At 42.3% G+C, this 21773-nt stretch overlaps 1 long non-coding RNA gene across 1 annotated transcript; it reads right to left on the minus strand.

Moving 5' to 3' along the window:
• Nucleotides 1–925: 925 nt before the first annotated feature.
• LOC138066184 (uncharacterized) lies at nt 926–21205 on the minus strand. The gene is made up of 3 exons (XR_011139426.1): nt 21038–21205; nt 16446–16536; nt 926–1822 (listed from the first exon to the last, which is right to left on the minus strand). It is a non-coding gene; the product is annotated as an uncharacterized lncRNA (long non-coding RNA).
• Between the last annotated feature and the right edge of the window lie 568 nt (nt 21206–21773).

The raw sequence follows: 21773 nt of genomic DNA on the forward strand, positions 1-21773 counted from the left end.
TGTCTACTTGTTTTATCTCATATGAGAATAAGCATTAACATTCTGAGTCAGATGTTCTCATTAATGTGATTCCCATCACAAAACTGAAAATACACAAGCTATCAACACTTCTAAAACTCTCTTTGTTCATATCACAAACAAGCTCTTAAGAGTGCCAGTCCCACCAAACTTGTGATCTTCTTACTAAGAATAAGTCTTACTTGCCCAGGGACAGGAAGATAGAGCTGTAAAAGGAAAGGTATACCCGCTACAGATTTTAAGAACTTCATCCAAAGTTAAGATCCTCAAAAATTCTGCTACCTGCGTGCTAACCTGTACCCAAAGTTTCCATGTGTCTAAATATCCATTTAATTCATCTGGCAGTCCCAGACAAATGCCTTCTGCATCAGATCCTACTCAAAATATGGCCAGAGGAACTAATATCTCTTTTATGTGAAAGAATAGTTTCAGTGAAAGCTATTCAGTCATTTAAGAGAATGAAAGCAACAAAAATAATGCCATCTTGGACTTGACAAAAGGAAAACTTTTTCATCAGAAGAATAGTCAAACGTTGGAGCAGGTTGCCCAGAGAGGTTGTGCCAGTCTCTGTCTTTGGAGGATTTCAATATTTGACCACATAAAGCCCTGAGCAACCTGTCTGAGCTCGTAGCTGACCCTGCGTTGAGCAGGAGGCTGGACAGGAGACCTCCAAAGGTCCCTTCTGACCTGTGCTATCCTGTGATTCTATAATTCTGTGTGTTTCTTCTTATCGATTGCTCAGTGGTACTCTCACAGGAGCCTTAAACCTGCTTTGAAGCAGGAATTAGGAATGTGGCAACCAGTCCCTCTCCAGGCAGGGCCCGCTGTCTCTTGGAAAATTCGGGTAAGCTTGGCTGAGACTTAAGCCTCTAAAAATCAGCTTTTGAATATTAACAACAGAGATTCTTAGAAATGGGGTAGCAAGCTCTCCAAACAATCCTTCTGCATGGACTACACTAGGGCTAAACGACCTACCCATCATACTGGAAGCAGTCTAGCTGCAATCTCCAATGGTTAGACAGATTCTGATATCTCCCACAACATAATATAAATTTCTGATCTTTTCACTTGATTCAGATAATATTTCACTCCACATGAAATCCTCAGTCAGTTGCTAAATAAAGTAGTTTTCTGTGTTGGTAAACATTGCAGAATCTGACTCAGAGCAAATTATTTATTTAATACATTTAGCCCTACTTTCGGTTCCCAAATTTTCCTTAAACCAAATGTACCGCATTTAAAATAGAGTTGCTGTCTCTTTTCTGGTGGCATTTCAGCTCATGTTGTCTCCCCAGTTGGTTAATGATAAATGAACACCCATGACAGATGGTGCTGCATGCAATACTCTGCATCAGTAGAGGCTGGGGCTTTTAAAGGAAGGTTTGGCATTCGCCTGGTTGCTTACCAGCACTATTACCACCATCTACAGCTATTTATAGTAGAGAGTAGATTAGTTTTATATTCCCAAAAACCCATAGGAAGAAGATTGAACTGTACCAGATCCTGCAAGTGAGAACTGGGAAGAATACCCAGTCCTCAGACGTTGGGTTCAGTCACATGGGAAGGCTTTGAGGAGGACTTGTTTCCATTTTTCTCCACGGTTCCTTGGTGAAAACACAGAAGTCAAGGGTAGCCAGCAGAATTCAGTGTTGCAAGTTCACTCGAGGACTGGCTATAAATACAATCCTTTGGTTTGTGGAAAGAAGAAACTATCCAGCACGGCACTACTTCATCATCTTCTTTCCAGGCCCTGACTTGAAGTGTACGGTAGAGAAATGCAAGTATCTGTGAAATAAGTGCATTCCTGGAAAAACGGAATATAAATAATTAATTTAACATAGAATTAGTTCCACCATCCTAAATATGATATTTAAACATTCATATTATTTTAGTGTTTATGCTCATACCTTACTATTTTTTAGACACTGATAGTAGAGGTAAACCTATTCTATACCTTAAAGTGTTTGCTGCCTAAATGACAGACAGTGAAGGCAAGGCACACAGGGGGAAAAAAATTATGTATTTATCTTTTAATATATTTTAATACCTCATTTTTTAAAGATGTAACAGAACTAAGCAACGAACCCTCTGTAAAGAAGTCTCTCCATCACCTCTTAACACTTTCATCAGCTCCAATCATATAATAAAAGGAAAATAAAAGAGCTGATTTTTTGATATACCTTTAATATCTAACAACGTTGCTATCTTCTGAACAGAGGATATATTGAAAGCCATAACTATGGGTCTTCCAGGAGACTATCTCATATACCACCACTGAGCAATGTGCCCTGGTGCAACCAGTCCTGTATGAAGCAATCCCATGAGTCACAGAGATTATACTTCTCTCGGTCACTGCAAAGGCAACAGAACTACTATTAAGGTTCCAGGAATGGCTCCACTTTAGCTGAAGTATGTTGAGTAGGATAGATAATAAAATATTGCATGGACGTACACAAGTGCCAAGTAAATAATTGGCCCAAACAGTCACTTACAGTCTTCTGAAGAACTGCAAAACTGTTAAATGATAAATGATACTGTTAAAGGGTATCATTTATGTACAGTCCATGTTCACAGGTAATCAGCAATATAACAGTCAATGGCATCAGATGATACTGTCAATTTTGCCTATATCATTTTCCTTCCTCTTTGAGCATGGCAGTCACAAACTATCTATAAAAATTATCATACTATGGAGAAAATGCAGAAACTGTTTTGCCAGTCAACACTACGTATTCCTAATAAGATACAGAGTTGAAGTTCTGTTTTTCATGAACAACTGTTAAAGACTTTGAGGGCAGTGAAATTTTAACCCCAGCAGATATGAAGTTTTTCTATTCTCTATCTTCTTTTTGTTTGGGGGAGGCGGGGGACTCTTCTCAAAGGAGAAGAACGTGCTGAACACTGATTTTTTTTAATGGTAATATTTGAGCTGAGATATATGGGAAACTAGTTTTATTTATGCAAAACATTGCTTTGGCATCTGACTAGTCATAGGAGCACAATGACTAGCCAGCATTCAGTATAAGCTGCCTTCACAAATGGTATTTTGCATTGCATGTGATTGCCTGCAGGTACTGCAGACTCTACCCCAGGCCAAATTACAAGCATTGTTGAAGTAGTGTTTTCTTGCAGTCTTGGGGTGCTCTTCTTTAGTTTGCAAACCACATGAAGAAAATCTTCTTTGGCTTCCCACGATGCCGGATCACTTCATATCAAAATAGATTTATGCTTACCAGAACAGTTCATATTTATTTTACAATTTTCTCTGAGGCAATATCTTTTTTTATAATTAGGATGTAAGGACCTCCCTGCAATTGGAGCCCTGGGTTACAGTACAATGGCTGTCCCTGTTAAGCCATCCAAGATATGACTAATAACTACAGTGAAGTGAAAAGCAAAGCGCAGCATTCTTGGAATTAATCTTAAAAGAAAATTTTTCAAAGTGCTATTCTCATCTTTCAGACAGTTGTTTTTAGAGTTTTGGGGAATAATGAAAAGATCCAGAAAACAATAACCTCTCCCAAGTGCTGACACTGACTTTATGCACGCACCAGTTTTATACTGGTATCTTTCCACATTTTTGAATGGAATTCTTGATGCATAAATATAGGTCACTGAGGTCATGCTAAAAATCTATAAAAGAAGGAGTAAAGTTAACTATTTATTTCCATTTACCTTAATAACTGCAGTAGGAGCGATGAGTTATTTCCGGGCTTAACTTAGAATCTAAGCAAATAGATACTCATTTATACAATTAAATAGGTTCATACTTATTGCTAGCACACAAGCCAGAAAGCAAATAAGACAAACTTCTAGGCACTACGATGATTTAAACGTCTTGGAATTTTAGCTTACAGTTCCTATTTTCTTGGTAACCATTTTTATAACAGAAACAATCCATGCTAGAATTTATTGCTGTAATTTATATTAGGCAAGGATTTGTGATCCTTGAAATTCCCTGCTGCCTGATTTACAGCACTCTTTTTCATTGTGTGATCCTTAATTTTAATATGATCATCATTCGAAAGATTTCCTGTTATGGCAGCTACCATATAATGAACTAAGGTTATTTATTTGGTCAGAATGTTTGCTGCATTTGTAGTGAATTTTGTATATGTTCAAAGTCTCTGTATTATGTAACTGCTTGTTTGCTTGCCTGTTCTTTTGAACCAGTCTTTCAGACATTATTGAGCTTTAGAAATCAATAGAACTTCAGGTGTCCAACAACCATTTAGTGATTTGTGAATATTGAGTGTTGGTGTATATATCCCAAAAACATAGTGGCCAATGTGTTTATCTAGTTCTTTATTTGATTCTCAGAGATAGGTGAGCTCTTGAAAACATTTCATATCCACAGTTATCTCCCTTTATTTTGAGCCCAGTACTGTGTAAACATCTGGATTTGTATGGTTTTCACAACTGAACTTTTTCTTTTCTGTATGCATTTGTTTTCTGCTTCTTCCAGATAGTAATAGGAGAGTTTTGAAATTGTAGCTCTGCTTTATGTTGATTTCTATTAAATTTAAGGTGCTTTTTTTATGTTTTGCTATTTATAATCCTCTTCATTCCTCACACATAATACGTATCACATGACTTGAGGATAAACTGCTTCAATAAATCCCATTATTCTGAAGAACAATAAAAATAACAGGTTGGTGACACTGAAACGGTGATAAATAGCACTTTTATTTTCTTATGCTATTATAATCTCATTCTTACATTTCTGAATCAACTCGAGCTCGCAGTGCTGTCAGACTGGAAAAGCACTACCTGTGTTATTTTTGTCAAAAAAAAAAGATGCTATTGAACATCATAATTCGTTAAATTCCAAAACTTATTTAGGCAATTAGTGCAACTCTTCTTATCTCTGAACATGCAACTGAAAAAATAAATGAACAGTGCATCTGGAACACACCCATGTCTCCTGAAACAAAGAGGATCTTATTCAGGGAGATACTATCTGTAGATAAGGACAGCGCTATGGCCTCACGCCTCTCCCCACGATGCCATGAAAAGAGTCCTCTGTGACAGCTTTGATGGCTGTGGATCCCTGAGCTGCTGGAGGTAGGCGGGCTGGAGCACAGTAAATTTTCTTCCAGGTGGACAGAAAACCCCAGAGACAACACGTGAACTAAATGCAATTGAAATGATACTCACAATAGTTGCAGCCATCTATGATTAACACCGCAGTAAGCCTGATTTTGCCCATCTGTATCATTCTAAAATCTACAGACAATAGTATGATGTATCAAAAAATCAGCAAGTCAAGGCTGGGGCCAAGACAAACATTTTACCCAGAGGTTCAAAAATTGAGCTTCATTTCATATTACAACAGAAGGACAGAGACAGATAAAAAAAAAAAAGACAGACCAAGACCCAGAGAACAATCACTCAATCAAATAACAAATCCTCAATTCCCTCTGTAAGAGATACGGAACCCTGAGCAAACAAGAAAAATTGAATACAAATATTTAGGTATTAACATTTTCTTTACTGACTAGACTCAGTGATTGAACATAGAGTAAGGGAGTAAAATGAAGAGATGGAAAAAGTCAGGAGAAGATTACTAAAAAATCATGCTTTTCACCCTAACAAGTTAAAAATGACTGACAACAGTGGTCCTACTCCATGTTACATTTTAGCTGGCCTATTTAGTAGAAAAACCACAGAAAGTGAAATAGTTATCTTGCTGCTGTCCATAAAAGGATTGCCTTTGGCTTGACAGAATCAGAATTTCATTCAGAATGCATGAATCCTTCATGCTTTCTTTTGGCCAGCTTGTTTTGCTCCCTTAACATGAGCTCAAGGGCCCCTCTGCATTCTTGTCTTCTGCTGTCTAATACTGCACCTTCCAACAAAATATCCACCTGTTACTCCTGTTCTCAGATTACTGATGACCCACTGTCCCGCCGTCAGGGCCCTGAGGATACTAGTAGGCCTTAATGGCCCTGACCAGCCTCCCTTGGGGCGTACCTCGCCTATCGTGTCCATGGGCACAGAAGCCCCATCTCAGCTCAGCACTGAGCCTTCAGCCCCTCCCTGAATTCTGCTATAGGTGCGCCTGCCTCCAGCTCTCTCATAGCTATGCCTGGCCATATACTCTGCTCATCTGGGCTCTGACCCACGGACTGACTTTTGAGCTTGACTTCCGACCCACCTCATTGCTATGGACCTGCTTGGTGGTTACTGGGCTGTGTTTGACTCTCTTTACTGCCACCAGACATGATCCAATTTGCCAGCTTGCATTCCTGCTTGGCCTTGGACCTGCTTCAACACCATGGATGTGCCTGATGATCTGGACTATTGATTGACCCTCCGTCGCCACCCGTGGGCCTGCCTTGCTCCCCTCCTTGGGTTACTGAGGGAGTAGGCCTTGACTAGCTGTGTCAGCGTGCTCAGCTCCCCATCCCTTAGGAAGCAGTCAGCCCTCAGTGCTCCCTGACAGTGCTTTCCAAGGATGTGCTCCACTCCGTGACCCAGTGGAGACCCAAAGGCAGCTCAGGCTACGCAAAGCAGCATAACTTAGAAGCACCTGGTCTTCTGTTTCCCATCTGATGAACTTCTAGTGGCTCATAGCAGCAAAACTCACCTCTTGTGCATTCCTCAGCCCCTGAAAATTCACAAGAAGTCCCTTTGCAGTCTCGACCACTATCAGCACTTCAAGTGAATGCACCAAGTTACAGAATGCTGAAGAATTGGTTGACTTTGCTTATAGATGGCCAACTCATATAGACACATAGTTCCAAACACGTAGTTGTCCTTCAGTTTACAGATCTAAGGAAACCCCAAAGGATAGAAGGAGACAGATATATTAAAACTGCTCTGGGGGGGAAGGACTGAAGGAAGCACTAGCTTCTTTTTAAGGTAGTTGTTACTATTCCAGTCACTAATAAATTGAGTCTAGGATGTTTCTGTAGATTTTGTCTTATGCTACTGCAACAGTGTAAGAAGAGCAATTCACCTCCCATTACTGTACCTGCTTGTACAGTTTAAATTAAAACCAGAAACACTGCAAATCCCACTTCACAATGCCTTTCAGTGTTCAAGGCTCTGAATTAAAGGCCTTCATTGTTTAGGAGGATTATTTCATTGCCTTCTCTGGCTTCAAAGAACTAAGAATCTTCACTCACTTTTCTGTTGATCTCTGTAGATCAGATTAACTTTGTTTTGGATTCCTACTGAAACAAAAAACAAATAGAAATGTTTTGAACACTTACGCATACAGTTTTGTTCAGTTCAGGATTCTATTACCTATTACAAAGATTATTATTGGTTAGACAAAGAAAGAATAAAGGAATTACTGTAAATGATGTTCACTAAATACCAACACTTTAAACAATTATAAAATTACAAAATATTTCAGAATGGCATTTAATTATGGTTAATACCACAATTAAGAGTATGTCTTTTATTTAGCTTCACTTGTTCATTCATAAACAGTCATTAGGATTAAAAAAGGTCAGAGAGCACTCCCATTTCAACACTACAAAAACATATTGAAAACCATGCTTACTTTCCTCCCATGCCCTTTACATTCAATGACTTTACTGTTTTTTATTTTGTAATAAATAACAAAGAATCTTAATCTTGGAATGGGCCAAGAGGCTGTCCTATGATGTTGCAAGTCAAGAGAGCCAGACTTGGCTCTAGCCTGGCCATAAACAAAAGCTCTTCCACTAGAAAGAGCCCTTTTCTCATATCCTACACTTGCTTGCATAGTCAGAGAATCATTCTGTGCCATTTTGGTAGGGTTATAGTTTTATTTTCTTTTCAATTTACATGCTTGTCTACAAAATAAAATCAAAATATACTAGACAAATACCACTGGAGTGGAAGCCTACCACATATGGACAACTCTCTGTCTCTCTGTCTCTCTCTCTTCCAGTCTGTTTAACCTCACAGTTACTGAAAATATTGACACAAAGTATAGTACATGATAATACCTGGCAACTGTACTTTCTCACAGCAGTATCCTGCACGTCTACACGCAAACTCCTTGTATGTCCCCCAGAGCAGGCCATTAAAAAGCTATTTGGATAGGAAAGCCAGTTACTGAACTAAATGATGACTATTCCTCAGGTCTTGCCTATTTCTTTTATCCCTCTTCTCTACTGTCTCCCGGATATGGAAATGGCTTTCTGATAAAGATACCGGAGTGCTTGCCAGGTACCTACTTTTGTTAATATGGCTTGTTCACCCAACCATACAGTATCTTATTAACTATCATGGCTTGATAAACGAAGTAGCAGTGCTGTTATCCAGTGTATTCTGATGTGACTCCAAAGTTGTGAAATAAATGCATCTGCAGTTAAGATAGATGAGGCAATACAGGCACGTGCATTACTGCTGTATATTTGGTAGGCTGCCCCAAATGACCCTGTAACCAGAGCAAGAATGTAAACTCCACTTTTTTAGTGCAATTAGTTAAACCACTACAGAATCTTAGAATAATTTTGGTTGGAAAAGACCTCTGGAAGTCATTTAGGTCTACCCTCCTCTCAAAGTGAATCCAACTAGGTAAAGACCTTCTGGGCCTTGTCCAGTTGCGTTGTAAACATCTTGAAGGACGATGACACCACAGTCTCTCAGGGCCCCTGTTCCAGTGCTTAACCAGCATTAGGGCTTTTTTTTTTCTCATACCTGATCATAATTTTCCATGTAACAACCTATGTCTGTTCCTTCTCATCCTAATCCTGCATCTCCAAGAAGAGTTTACTTCCATCTTTTTTGTACCTTCCCACCAAATAGCTGAAGGCAGCAAGAGAGTCTCCCATTAACCTTTTCTTCTTGCCTGAACAAATGCAATCCTCTCAGCCTCTCATCATCGTGGGCACTAGGCCTCTAACCCTCTTGGTAGCCCTCCACTGCAGTATATCAATATCCCTTTTGCAGTGAGAAGCTCAAAAATGGACAGTTTTCTCCATATGAGGTCTCACAGGTGCTAAATAGAGAAGAAGAATCACTTTCCTCAGCTTGCTGGCTACACTCATGCTAATACAGCCCCATATGCAGGTGGCCTTCTTCGTGGCAACCGCTGTTCGCTGCTGGCTCATGTTCCATCTGTTGCCCACTAGGAACCCCAAGGGCTTTTCTGCAAAGCTACTTTCTAAACAGCTGGCATCCAGCCTGGGTAGAAGGACATCATCACAGACCAGGAGCAGGACTCTGCATTCGCTGTGCTGAACTTTACGAGATTCCCATCGGACCCTTTCTCCAACCTGTCAATATCTTTCTGAAAACAGCCCACCCTCCAGTGAATGGACTACTCCCAGCCAGTTTGGTTTGTCTGCAGACTTACTGAGGGTACGTTCTATCATATCTCCCAGGTTGTTATAAAATATATTAAACAGCATGAGTTTCCATATGATCAGTTGAGACATCCATCTAATAACTGCCTCCCAGCGGGACTTTGTACCACAATGACAGCCTTGGAGCTTGACAGTTCCATCTTGAAGCTCACTTCTCCAGTCCAGGTCTCACCCATGTGCTGTCAGGATGCCGTGGAAGACTATGTTGCAAACCTTGCAAAGCCAAGTTGAACAACATCCATTGTTCTTTCCATGCCCATCCAAACCAGTCATCTCCTTACAGCAAGCTCTCTGGTTTGTAAGGCACATTGTCATCGGTGAATCTGTTCTGACTTTTCCTGGTCACCTTCATCCCCTTTCTTCATGTGTCTGGGTGTGATTTCCAGGAGGATTTGTGCCATAAATTTTGTTATGGTGCATGATGTTTGTTCCAGGAACTGAGGAGAGACTAGCTGTTAGGTAGTTCCCCAGATCCCCTTCTCACCCATCTTGAAGATGGGTATGATGCTTGCTTCTTCCCATTCCTCAGGAACCTTTCCCAAACATCAAGAATCTTCAAAGATGAAAGCGGCACTTACAGTGGCTTCAGTTAGCTCTCTCCACACCTTTGGTGGCAGCCCTTCTCATTCTATGGATTTGTGAAGCTGTTCTTTTGACTGAAGTTGTCCTTTGGCTAGTGTTAAATGCTTTTTATTTCACTTCTTTTATTCCTTCATTTCTACTCTTACCCACAGATAAATTTCAGATAAAGCTAAACTGGAAGTACTATATAAAGAAATGTTCAAAACTTTATGTGCGCGAAATAATTCCCTTAGTATTTATGTCATGGAAGCATGGAGTTAAATGCACACACAGTAATATTCATTTCTAGCGCTATGAATTATCAGATACCAAACTGTTAAGTTACTTATCAGCCCTCGATGAAGGTCAGAATGCATCCACAGGCCATGATTTTTCTGCAAAATGTGTTCATATTAACAAACAACTATTAAGAACATAAAAGTAAATAAACACAGAAAAGTTTTTCTCTCCTGCATATATTTACGTGCTTTTAGGGTAAGTTTTAGTGAAGTGAGAAAGGTAGCATAGCTAGTCACACAATGGTAGTTACATCAAGGTCACCTGAGGCCCTGATTGCTTGAACTTACCATTTTAAAGTAGAATAGGAAGGTAGGCATGTCAGTTAAAACTTTTTTTTTTTAATAATTATTATTGCTCAGACTTAGGTCTTAGATGGAGCAGGCATTACGTAAACGTGCAGAAAGACAGAGTCCCTTCTCTGAAATCTTTGCAAACTACCAAGTATAGATAAACATGTAGAATACAGGGATGCCACTTTTAATGAAAATTTCACAAAGAGCAAAAATGGTTTTAATGGAGGATCAAACATGGAGCTGAGAAGAATGAGCAAGGGGAGATGGATAAAGAGGAACATGGAAGATGGGAGGTGGAGATGAAAGAAAGAGTGAGATAAATGGGTGAAGGGTAAGAAAAGGATAAGAAGACCTAAAGAGGAATGATGGACAATGAAGTCTCTCCCGAGTCAGGATAGAAAGGTTGTCAACCAAAAGAAACTAAACTCTAGTATCTAAACTATATATATTACAGCAGTGACTGCAATATTAGCAGCTCCGGTAGTCGATGGAAACAAAAAAGACCTCCCATCACTGAGCTGCCCCGTCCCACAGAAGGGGTATTACACTGCTTCAGTGCCCTATCAAGCAGGGTCTTTCAAATGCCTTGCTCCCAGGACTTCGAGGGACCACTGCAGTCATGACAATTCATAACAAAAACAAACAAGCAAACAAAACTGCAGTGGAACTGAGATGACGAACAATCCTGACCACATTCCTCGTTGACTGCTCCTATTTTTGCTAGATAATTTATTTTTCTACCTATACAGCTTAGCATGGTTTAAAAGGGTTATATAAAAGTGTAGCTATGGAAGAAATCTGCAGTAAACTTCTGTGTAGGTGGAAATCATTTGTTCTATTAGCACAGAAGTTTGTCCAGCCATGCAGTAGGCACTGCATTGTGGGTAAGTTTCCTAACAGGTCCCAAGATGGACTCAGGAAGTGGGAATTAGTCAGTGCACCAGTCAATATCTGGTGAGATTATTTAATTTGAACCAAATGAACTTGTATTCATCACTCTATGAAACAGCAAGGAGTAGTTTAGAACAAGTAAATAATGTGAAGTAGAAGGAAATTGCATAGAGCGGGCTTTGTAAGGATTGCAAGATTACTGTGAGTTACGTTGGCAGTATCTACTACATCAATGCAACTGCACCAGCATTGCTTCCATGAAGCATTAGAATTATTAACATTAGTACAGAAATGTTTATGGTAACAATGTTCTAGGTTAGTGCAATTACAGCAGTGATGCCAACACACTGTGAACTATTACAAACGCACGCATGTGTTGGCCTGAGACAAGGTGAGAGAGATAGAAGAAACATCTCTACATGACTGAATGATCACATTGCTGTTCTGATCCCATGGAAAATCCTGGAAAGAAATAAAAGTTGAAACAAAAAAATAAATATTTTCCTGTCCATTATCAGTCTAGTTCTGCAGAATACGGCCTTTTACTTGCCTTGCCTTCAAAAAATCTAATGTACTTAGATTTATTTTCTATCTGACTATTAAAGTGTCCCAAGGTGCTCTAAAGGCATCCAGGTGTTAAGTGTTTGAATTTATGGATAGAGAGGAACACAATAAAAACTTGAGTCCAAGTTCCACTATCTATACTCATACTGACCAATACCTTACTCCACTGATAACCTCTTTAACATAGCAGTGCGGAATATATGGAGCATATAGTTTCTTGCATGTTTTCTCTTTGCATGTCGTAATTAACCTCAAAGAGCTTACAGCTGCTGAACTGAGAGTCTTAATTTGGGCCTGTTGTGTTTATAAATGCTCATAATTCCTTACTGTTCTTAATAATGTCTGTAAGCCTCTGAACATCATGACTTAGGCTTCTAAAATATATCTTGTCTGTGAACAATGCAAAACATATGAGAAACAGTGGAATACATATGAAAAAAAGAAAAATAACAACTGTCATATATTTATCTGTGCTGTACAAAATGTCTTGTAAATTGAAGCAATCTAGTTATGCATGAAAAATTAACACTGGGTGTGATGCTATCATTATTATACCCAGCATTCTCAACCTCAGGCAAAATCATAAAAATTGCATCTCTGGCAGGGACGTACCACACTCACATAAAGTGAAACATATGGGATGGGGAACGTAATTCTGGAAAGAAATTGCAATGAATCAGTAAAATAAACTTAGTGCTACTTTGTATGCTACAATGGTGCAACCCACAACTACAAAGTTCTACTCAATGCCACGATGATTTAACTACCACCGAAAGGTTGTCCTAAAAAAAACGTAAACAGTCTAGCTTCCTGTTTCTTACAGCATCTAGACCAATAATTCAGTGGAGGACATGAATAACCTTCCTGATAAGAAAAAGTATATGCTTAGTCCCACCAGCAAATATTTGTTCTAAGCACCAAATATGAAGGATTTTATCATAATATTGTATTTCACTAAAGGTATTTTTATTCAATCTCTCTCCTTTTTAATCCACTATATTTCTAGTCCCACTGTCATCCTGATGCAATATTTTCCATGGGATAATGCTATTCTAAGCAGGCTAGGCTCAAAATGTGTTGCCATTCAGATATATTCTTGTGCTATTAGAAAGAACAAATATAAAAAAGGTATGGACGTAAAGGACTTTTTAAAACATTGATATAGAGGAAAGAAGAGGAAGGAGAAAGCTAATTACAATCGAGCAAATCTGTACAGAAATGTATATATACATGCATAAAAACGCACAGCCTGATTTGAATGTCATTCTGTTCTCAGGTAAAGAAGTACAATTATTTCGCCCAGGTTTGCACTGATCATTAAAAAACAAAACAACAGCTTACACTTGTCCTTAAAATACAGTCCAGGCAATCTTATTTAAAAGTGTAACTGGATGAAACAAAAAGTCATCATTAAAATGCAGTACACATCAATAGATACATAAGTCAATTATATTAGCAAAAAGAGTATACCTCTAGGAAAAAAAAGAAAGCAAAGAAAGAAAATACACCAATAGCTACTAATGCTGAAATGTTAAAAGAAAGCTGTAGAAGAGATGGAAAGACATTGCAAATTATTTTGCTTACAGAATATTAAAAATAATCTGAGGAGCTTTTGTGCAGAATTTTTATTCAATAAGTTCTAATTTAAGATTTATTTAATGGATTGTCCACTGTAACTACACGGTTTAAATTATACTGCTGTATTTTATCAGTAATAACACACTGGAAATGCATACATCTTCCAAAAGGGGCAAGAATAAATACACAAAGTCAAATATGCCCTATTAATATATGTATTTAGTTATCAAAATAAATAGGAATCAACTAAATTAGGTAAATGTGTTGTGACTACTGCGCTCATAGCTTTAAGAAAAGCATAGGCCCTCAAGAATTAAAATGCCAGGCCTACAGATCTGTAACAGCCATAATGTCTTAAAACTGATGCAAACATTTAAGTGGAATTGCCAGTTGATTCTGATAATACTGTGCGCCAAAAAACGCATAGTAGAGAAGAGCAATAGTTTAATGTGCACCTAACCAGTGAGAAATGGCACTTTAAGACTTGAAAATGATGCTTCAGTCTCAGCTCTGATTGTGACTTACACATTTTTAATTTAATTATGAGACCTGGGGTCCTTCTGAAGTCAATTTGCCGTGCTCATTGTCACAGAACCAAAGCTGCTTTGGGGTTCAGGACCCGACATAGCACCTGGCATATTTACCCGGTAGCGTGATTAGACCCAACCTCTTCCAGCATCGCGAAATAAAAGTGGAGATGCATGTACCATCAGCTTGCTCATCCTATGCATAACGCTTCAGCGGAACTCCAAAAATCGTGAGGAGAACGAGGCACATGCATGCACACAGCCCAAAACGGGGAAGGCAGAGTCTCACCTCCCGACTCCTTTCCTGCCTAATGTCTAGCACATCCCCAGATCACCAGGCACTGACTTCCCAGCCCGAGAGGGGCTCTGCCGGTTTCCCCGCGATTGCGCTGGCTGGGGCAGAGCGCAGCTGCACGGCGGTGTAATTAAGCGCTGTGCAAGCTGCTCTGCAATTGACTGAGGACTTGAACAGGCATGTCTGCAACAAACTAGCCAACTGTTGTGGAAACTGTAGCGATCCCCTATCTATCGAAAACGCCAGAATGGAAAGAGGCGCAGGAACTCGGCGAGGGCGTTACGAAGGGCCGCCGAGTGGAAATCGCTGCCGGGAGCTCCGGGGTTGTGCTGCCAGCGCGCTCCCTGGACAAGGGCAGCTCCTGGCGGGCAGGTTGCTCTTCCCCAGGCCCCGCGCTGGGGGTCGCGGCAAGCGGGGCTCGGCTCCGGGGCAAATCCTGTGCCGAATTCACCCCTCGCCGCCCGGGGGCACCGGCGGCTCCCGGCGTCCGAGCCTCCGCCCGAAACGGCTGCTCGCTTCCCCCGCCGCGAGGGTCTCATGCGGGCGGGCGGCGGGGCTAGCAGGGCCTGGGGAAGCTCGCAGGGAGCTGGGAGAAGCCTGGAGCGGCCGGTGCTGAGCCCGCCCCCGCACGGGCGCCCGCTCCCGTCAGTCGCCCGCAGGGCACGGGGGTGCGCGGCTTCGCCAGGCAGAGCCACACGCCCCTCCGTCTTTCCCTTCCCTTCCCTTTGCTTCCCTCGGGAAGGAGACTTTGCTGCGGAGCACGCAGCTTTGATACGTTGAACTGTGTGGCTAAATCGCCGGCTTTGCCTCTGCATGTATACTACGTCTAGACCGGTACCTGCAGCTTTGCATCTCAAAAGCTAATTAGCCTTTCAGTCCCCGCTGTAGGGCTGCCCGAGCGGCAACTTCAGTGCCACCTATTCGGAAACCCCAGATACGGCTTTGTGACCTAGCGCGAACCGATACCTCAGCGCTGTTGAAGCTTAAACTAGCTGCTGCTTTCACCATCCTTGGCCACCGCTTAAGTATACACACACATGCTCCTTTCCCTCCTGTTGGTGCTTCCCACACAGAAATGTTTGGCAGGCAAGAGGGAAAATTATCCCGTCTTGTAGGGCAGCCTCTGATTACCTTCGCCACCTGCAAAGATCTGGTTTAACGTCTGTGCCCTGTTCTGAAAGCGATCGGGCTGTCTGCACGCCGCCAGCACATCACTGCGGGCAGAGGCGAGGTCAGTGCGACCCTCGCTGCTCTCTGCCCTGAGGTGCAGGCCCAGCCAATGGGCTCGCGGCATGCGCCGTCGGAAAAGGGGGAGAGGAACCCAAAAGCTCCCCGTCCGTGCGAAATGTAGCCACACGCTGCTCCCTTCGCGAGGTTCCACTGCCGAAATGCTAGGGAAGAGTTGCTTCCAGCAGATATTTTTTTTCTGGACCTACTTTTGCAGCAGCATGCCAGTAGAAATCATCAAGGAGAGCTTCTCGTACTATTGCATAAGAAAAAATATATATATTGCTTTTTTTTTTTTTTAAGGCAGATAATCCCTGAGCGGTGGTGCTCTCAAGCGAGTCTTCTGACAAGTGTTGCAGTTTAGCACTGTACGGGTTGTATCTTGGAAACAAACAATGCAGGAGCTGCAAAACTTGGGAACCGAGCAGAAAGGTCAAGGGTAGAAGCTGGTCGGTTTTTGTTTTCTTGGCCGAAGCATCATAAATAATCAAAGGACTGTCATTAGCTGCACTGTCCGTAAGACCGGGGGAAAAAAGGAAGAAAAGAAGAAAGAAGGCGGCAAAGAAACCCACATGATTGCTTTGCAGCCTGAAGCTCAGCGCTCCAACGCATTCCCGGCCGCAGCCTCTGCTCAGCGGGTCCTGCGCGCACAGCGCTGCGCGGAGGCCGACAGCTGCCGTGGGCAGCAGCCCCGCGCTGGCGGCGCGCAGCGGGCGGAGGGGCGCGCAGCCTCCCGCTCCCACGCGGCGCTCCCACTGAGGCGGCCTCGCCGCCGCTTTTCGAGCCGCTTCGGCGCCGGCGTTTCGCCTCGAAAGCCGGCCGTGTCCGCTCCCCTCCCCCCTCCTGCCGCGGCAGGGGCGACGCCGTCGTGCGCGTTACTTACGCGAGTCGGTGCCAGCAGCCTGCGCGGGGCGGGAGTCAAAGGGACGGGACCGGAGCCCTAATGGTAGTGGCCTCGGCGTGCCCATCGACGGCTGGCAGAACCAAAGAGTTAAAATATAAAACCATAAAATATATTTTTTTAATATTAATGTTCTTATAACGGAAGTTCTTATCAGTGGGTTGCACTGTACTTGGCAAACAAGCCTTTTTACCTTTTAAACAAATAATTCATTAGGTAATTAAATTCAAGTGAGATTACTCTAATTAAATATACACTGCTGTTGAATCATAATTTCTATGTGGCCTAGTTAAAGATGAACGATCTCTTATTCCTGACAAAAAAGAAAGCTTTAAAAGAATTCCCCAGTGACTGGAATAATAGATTTATACAGCACCGTACAGAGGTCATTTCAAGAAAGAAGAGACACCAAACACAACATAAAGGGACTTTTCATGTCTGGAGATACTAGAATTTCAGGTTTTATTGCTGCGAGTTCTATTAAAAGACTTTGTGGAACCTAGGAGGAAATCAAAATTATCTTTCAAAAGGCGATAAGTTATATAAATATGTGCACAAACAGAAATGTGTCTCTGAAGGTATTAGTTCTGCATAATTTCAGATGAGTAGCTACTAGGCCTCAAAGGAAACAGTGCATCTTGAAATGCTCTGAAGGCTTACACTGGCCAAAATAAGGAAGGACTTTAGCAAAATTGGAAGTAACTTTGTAGCCAACGATGTGCTATATGTCCTGGTTCCCTTTAATAGCATTAGGCATTCAAACCATAAAGACTAATCTGGAGAGTAGAAGTTCCTGCTCTCTGCTTTGATCTCCTTCCTCTTGGCTGTTTAAAGCTGACAGTTTGGCTGAATGGCATTCACTGCTTTCATTTGTAAGACATGAGTTTCCTAGTGTTCCAGAGCTAGCAGCTACACCTGTACTGCAGGAATTTACATCGCATTGCTCCAGGATGGCATTGATTTGGGACGGGTGAAATACAAACACAAACTAATTAAAAACTGCATAATGCAGCCCTACAGGAACAAGACAGGAAAACAAATAAATACAACTGCAGCTGGCACGGCAATTGTGCCTGTGCCCCCAAGCAACAGTCTGGTGACATAAAATTATAAACCTTAAAAATCGCACATAATTGCTGTTGATCATTTTGGAGTCAAAATGGAAATGATTTTGTTAATTAAGTTCAGATCTATAAAATATTCATAGATAGGTAGACAGACGGACAGACGAATAGATATAGAAAGACGCAGATGATTCATTCTATAGATTTGTGTGCTTGTTTATACAGGCCTGTGTGCATAGCTTTTATAATTCATTTACAAAAACGCTGCACACGAGAGTTCGCATTGCTATTAGAAATAAATGCGGGCTGCAATTGACTTAAAAAGTCACCACTAGGGTGCTGATGGGAAAAAAATCCTATTTCTCTTTATTTACCAAAAAGGGAAGGAAAAAAAAAAAGAAGAAGAAGAAGGGGGGGGGGGAGAGGGAGAGGGAGAGAGGGAGAGAGAGAGAGAGAGAGAGAGAGAGAGAGAGAGAGAGAGAGAGAGAAAGACCATTATTTCTTTTTTAAAATGCCCTCACTTTCTGAATAGCATGATCTTGTTAAACGCCTTATTAACTATTAGCTTGAGTACTGGCATTTAGGGAATCAGGCAGGTACTTCTGACTGCAACTTTGTGTTTAGTTGGACGAACCAAATATTCGTTTCCACGGTCAGAGGTCTGAGGGCTGCTGTTGCTATGAATGAAATTTATTAAAAGAGAATTAGAGTTTTTCTCTCCCCCTGCTCCCCCCCCCCCTTTTTAATAGAAATATTCTTTGGATTGGGCGGGAGGGGGAGGGGAGGGGGTCTGGAGCTCTAGAGATGCATCGCCTCTCCGCCTCTAATTGTTTGACACATGCCCTGTTGTCACAAAGTGGGTTTGTTTCCCAGACCCTGCTGGAAAAAGGTGCAAAGTAATAATGAGTGTTTAACAAGGCTCATAAATCAGGGCTGATGAGAAGTGCTCAGGATGGACGCAGTGAGGAGACAGGGCCTGGAAACGGGTGACCAGCGGGAGAGAAAGAATACGAAGGTCGTCCGGAGTGGTATTAATGCTGCCGATACCCAAAAAAAGTACGTGTTGTCAAATGAAACACGGTCCCCTGCTAAATCAAATAGAATGCACTTAATGAAAACTCAGTCAACTGATCCAAATAGTCGGCAGTCGGTGCATAATTATAATCGAGGCAAGATATATTAAATTAATGGATTCAGTCCTGCACAGATGAATAATTAAAATGTATAGGATTGATACTTAACATGATAAAGTTATTGTAAAGTTACATATAAGAAAGATAGTGAAACTACATTCAGAAGGACATTCAGAAAATTAGCAACATACGGATAATCTCTTTTTTGGCACTTTTTTTTTCCTGTGCGTTCTTTCCACAGGAAAGAAAATTGAAACGGACTATTAACGAAAGAGATCACCTTAAATTTCTTCATCTATTACCGGTGCGAGCTAAAAATCAAGAGAGGATTTGCAAAAGAAATCGTTACCGAATGTTTTAAAGCAACCTCAGAATTAAATGAAAACTTTTTTTTTTTCATCAAGCCACAAACAAGGCGATTAAGCCTCCCCTTCTTTTGGTGGCTCTTACTATCAGCGCCGCAGAAACCCTGAATTTTAATACCAGGTCTATATGCATGTGTATCTGTATGCAGATACAGTGCATATAATACAGGTATCTCTCTAGAAATCATATTGGTGAACCGTAGACTAAGAAATTTCTGAACTTCATACTCAAATTGTGCTCTGCTTAGTATCTTATTCTCCCCGTAGTTTGGTGTCTCCTTTCAACATCTCTGTCATCTCCATTTGAAGACATTTTCAGCGGTTTATCACTGCCATCTCCAGCCCTGCACATTTGCAGCAGGTTATCACAATTGCCAGTCCCCCCTGGCTGATGTGTTGTGCTGATTACCATCAGTGCCCTCAGATATTTGGTGCGGATTCCCAGCACTGCAATATCCACTCTTAGGACATCTGGAGCAGATCAAAATCACTGACTTCATTTTTTAGAGTCAGTGTTAAAGCTTCACATATCCTCTTTGCAAACATACCCTTTAGTCAATTCTTGCAGAACCAGCCTTTAGCTAAAATTCGGCCAAGCAGCGACCCCTATGTCTGGATTTGCATTTCTTATCGGACCCCTATCTGAACTGATTTGTTAATAATAAAAAGAAAATCTCTTGGCAGTGGACGCATCGCCTTAAGAAACTGCAAGGATCACACTGTCTTAGCAAACTCCTTCTCAAGAAGGGCTTTTTAAGGAGAAGATAATCTGCTCAAAGATCTTTGAATTATATGAGCGTGGTCATTTAGGTCGATTTACTTTAAACAGTATACAATTTATTTTAAGCGATTACCTTAGGTATAATCACATTATACCCAGCGTTGCTATATATTTCTCTCCCGCTTGTTTTCATGTATGCATCCACTCTCTAATGGAAAGGTGACTCTTTTTTTTCACTCTGATCCCAATTCCTTTTTTGCTACGTAACTGTTTATCGTCTTTAAAAATGCTCTTCGGCTATTGAGGTGGCACCGCACTCCTTTTTTGTTAGATTTTTCCGAAAGTTAAGGGAAAAAAAAAAAAAGGAAGAGAGAATTTTTTTTACCCGGATTATGTTTAAAATGATTTTTTGTTTGGAAAGCAGTATTTTATTTCACCGCTTAACAATTTCAAGCTAATTTACGGGTGGGGGTGGAGGGATTGATCACATCAACCTTTCTGACATTCTAGGTCTTGGGTTTAGTGAAAGATTTTCCTGGCGCTTCTGCCAGCTGATGGTGATGTTTGTAATTTTCCGTACAGTTTCGTTCTTTTCTCACTTCTGTGATTAAGCTCCTGCTATAGGTCTTGTATGGGGAAATAAACCCAGAATCTCCCAGACCTTCACTAAACTGATTTTCAAGCTAAGTAGCTTAGTATAGCAGCTCTGGTCCCAGCGTACTTGCACAAGGGGGAAAAAATTAAAAAGGGCTTTTTGAAAGGTTGCCTACTGAAGGAATAAACTGTCAGAGAAACGGGCAATGCCCAGTGCAGGAGCAGGAAGGGAATCACGTTTGCTGATCAGAATTGCGCATAATTAATAGCGTTCGCAGGACCCTACTCATCCTTGCGCTGAGAACTTTGCACATGAGAAACAAAGCTCTCCTCCCAGCTTGCGATTTTCCCCCTCCTTTAGTTTTTCCTTATTTTCCCTCCCTGCTTTTTGCCCTGTTTCCTTTTTCCAAATCACCGTTACAGGTAACGCTCACTTTTTGAATTGTTTGCTTTACTCCCACGCAAGGTGAAGAATAGCAAAGTTCACCCCCAAAAGATGCTAGGCTGATAGAAAAGCAAGCGAGACTTTTTTTTTTTTTTTGAACCGATCTGAGTAGGACGGGGGCGGGTGGGGGAGGGGATGACTCACATTTCTTAAGCCTCCAAGTGGAAACCTTTTCTGGATACACATTCCACCCAGCTCTAAAGCGCTAAGAAGATTTCGGCAGCGTCGGTGCCTTATCCCACCTTTATTTACCTGCAGCTCTTGTAATGTGACACTTCCATTCGCAAAACACCGCGGCAGTTCTCAAGCCCCGCTCAGCTTTGTCGCAGCGGTGCACTTTTGTCTGAGGGTCGCTCTCCCGGTTTGAGGGTGAGATTTTGGGGTGGGGGAAAGGTTTCTTCTCTGCCTGTTAGACACAAGAAGAGGAAAGCTCGCTGATTTCCAACTGAGGGGGGAAGGAAGTTTAAGCAACTCTCTCAGACGGAGAGGCAGGGGAGGGCAGGGTTGGCCGGGGTTAGCGACACCCTACGGGGGCGTTTGCAGGAGGGAAGGGCTCTCTCGCCTCCCCAGGGGCGGTCAGTGCCCGGCGGGACCTTTGCGGCTGCAGACGCGGAGGCGGGTGCGCCCCGCCGCTCCCAGGGAGGCACCGCGGGAGCGGAGCTCGGTAGCCGGCTCTCGCCCCGCGCTCGGGGAAAGGAGAGAGACGGCCGCGCTCCCCCCCCCCCGCCCCGCTTTCTCCCCCCGCCCCAGCCAAGCAGTTGCATCCCGAAAAGCAGTGGGCCTTCCCCTTTACGGCCCCCCTCCCGGGGGCCCCGTCCGCCCCTTCAGCACAAAGACAGCGCTCCCGGGAGGGCGGCTCGGACGGGGGCGGCTGCTCCGTGCCCCTCGCCGGGGCCGCTCCGACGGAGGCCGGCCGAGGGGGCAGCGCCTTGCGACGAGGCTTCCCTGGGGACAGCCAGCGCCAGCCTCGCCGAGGACTCCGGGCCAA

This window comes from Struthio camelus, chromosome 2 (genome assembly GCF_040807025.1).
Source record: "Struthio camelus isolate bStrCam1 chromosome 2, bStrCam1.hap1, whole genome shotgun sequence".
Classification (NCBI taxonomy): Eukaryota; Metazoa; Chordata; class Aves; order Struthioniformes; family Struthionidae; genus Struthio; species Struthio camelus.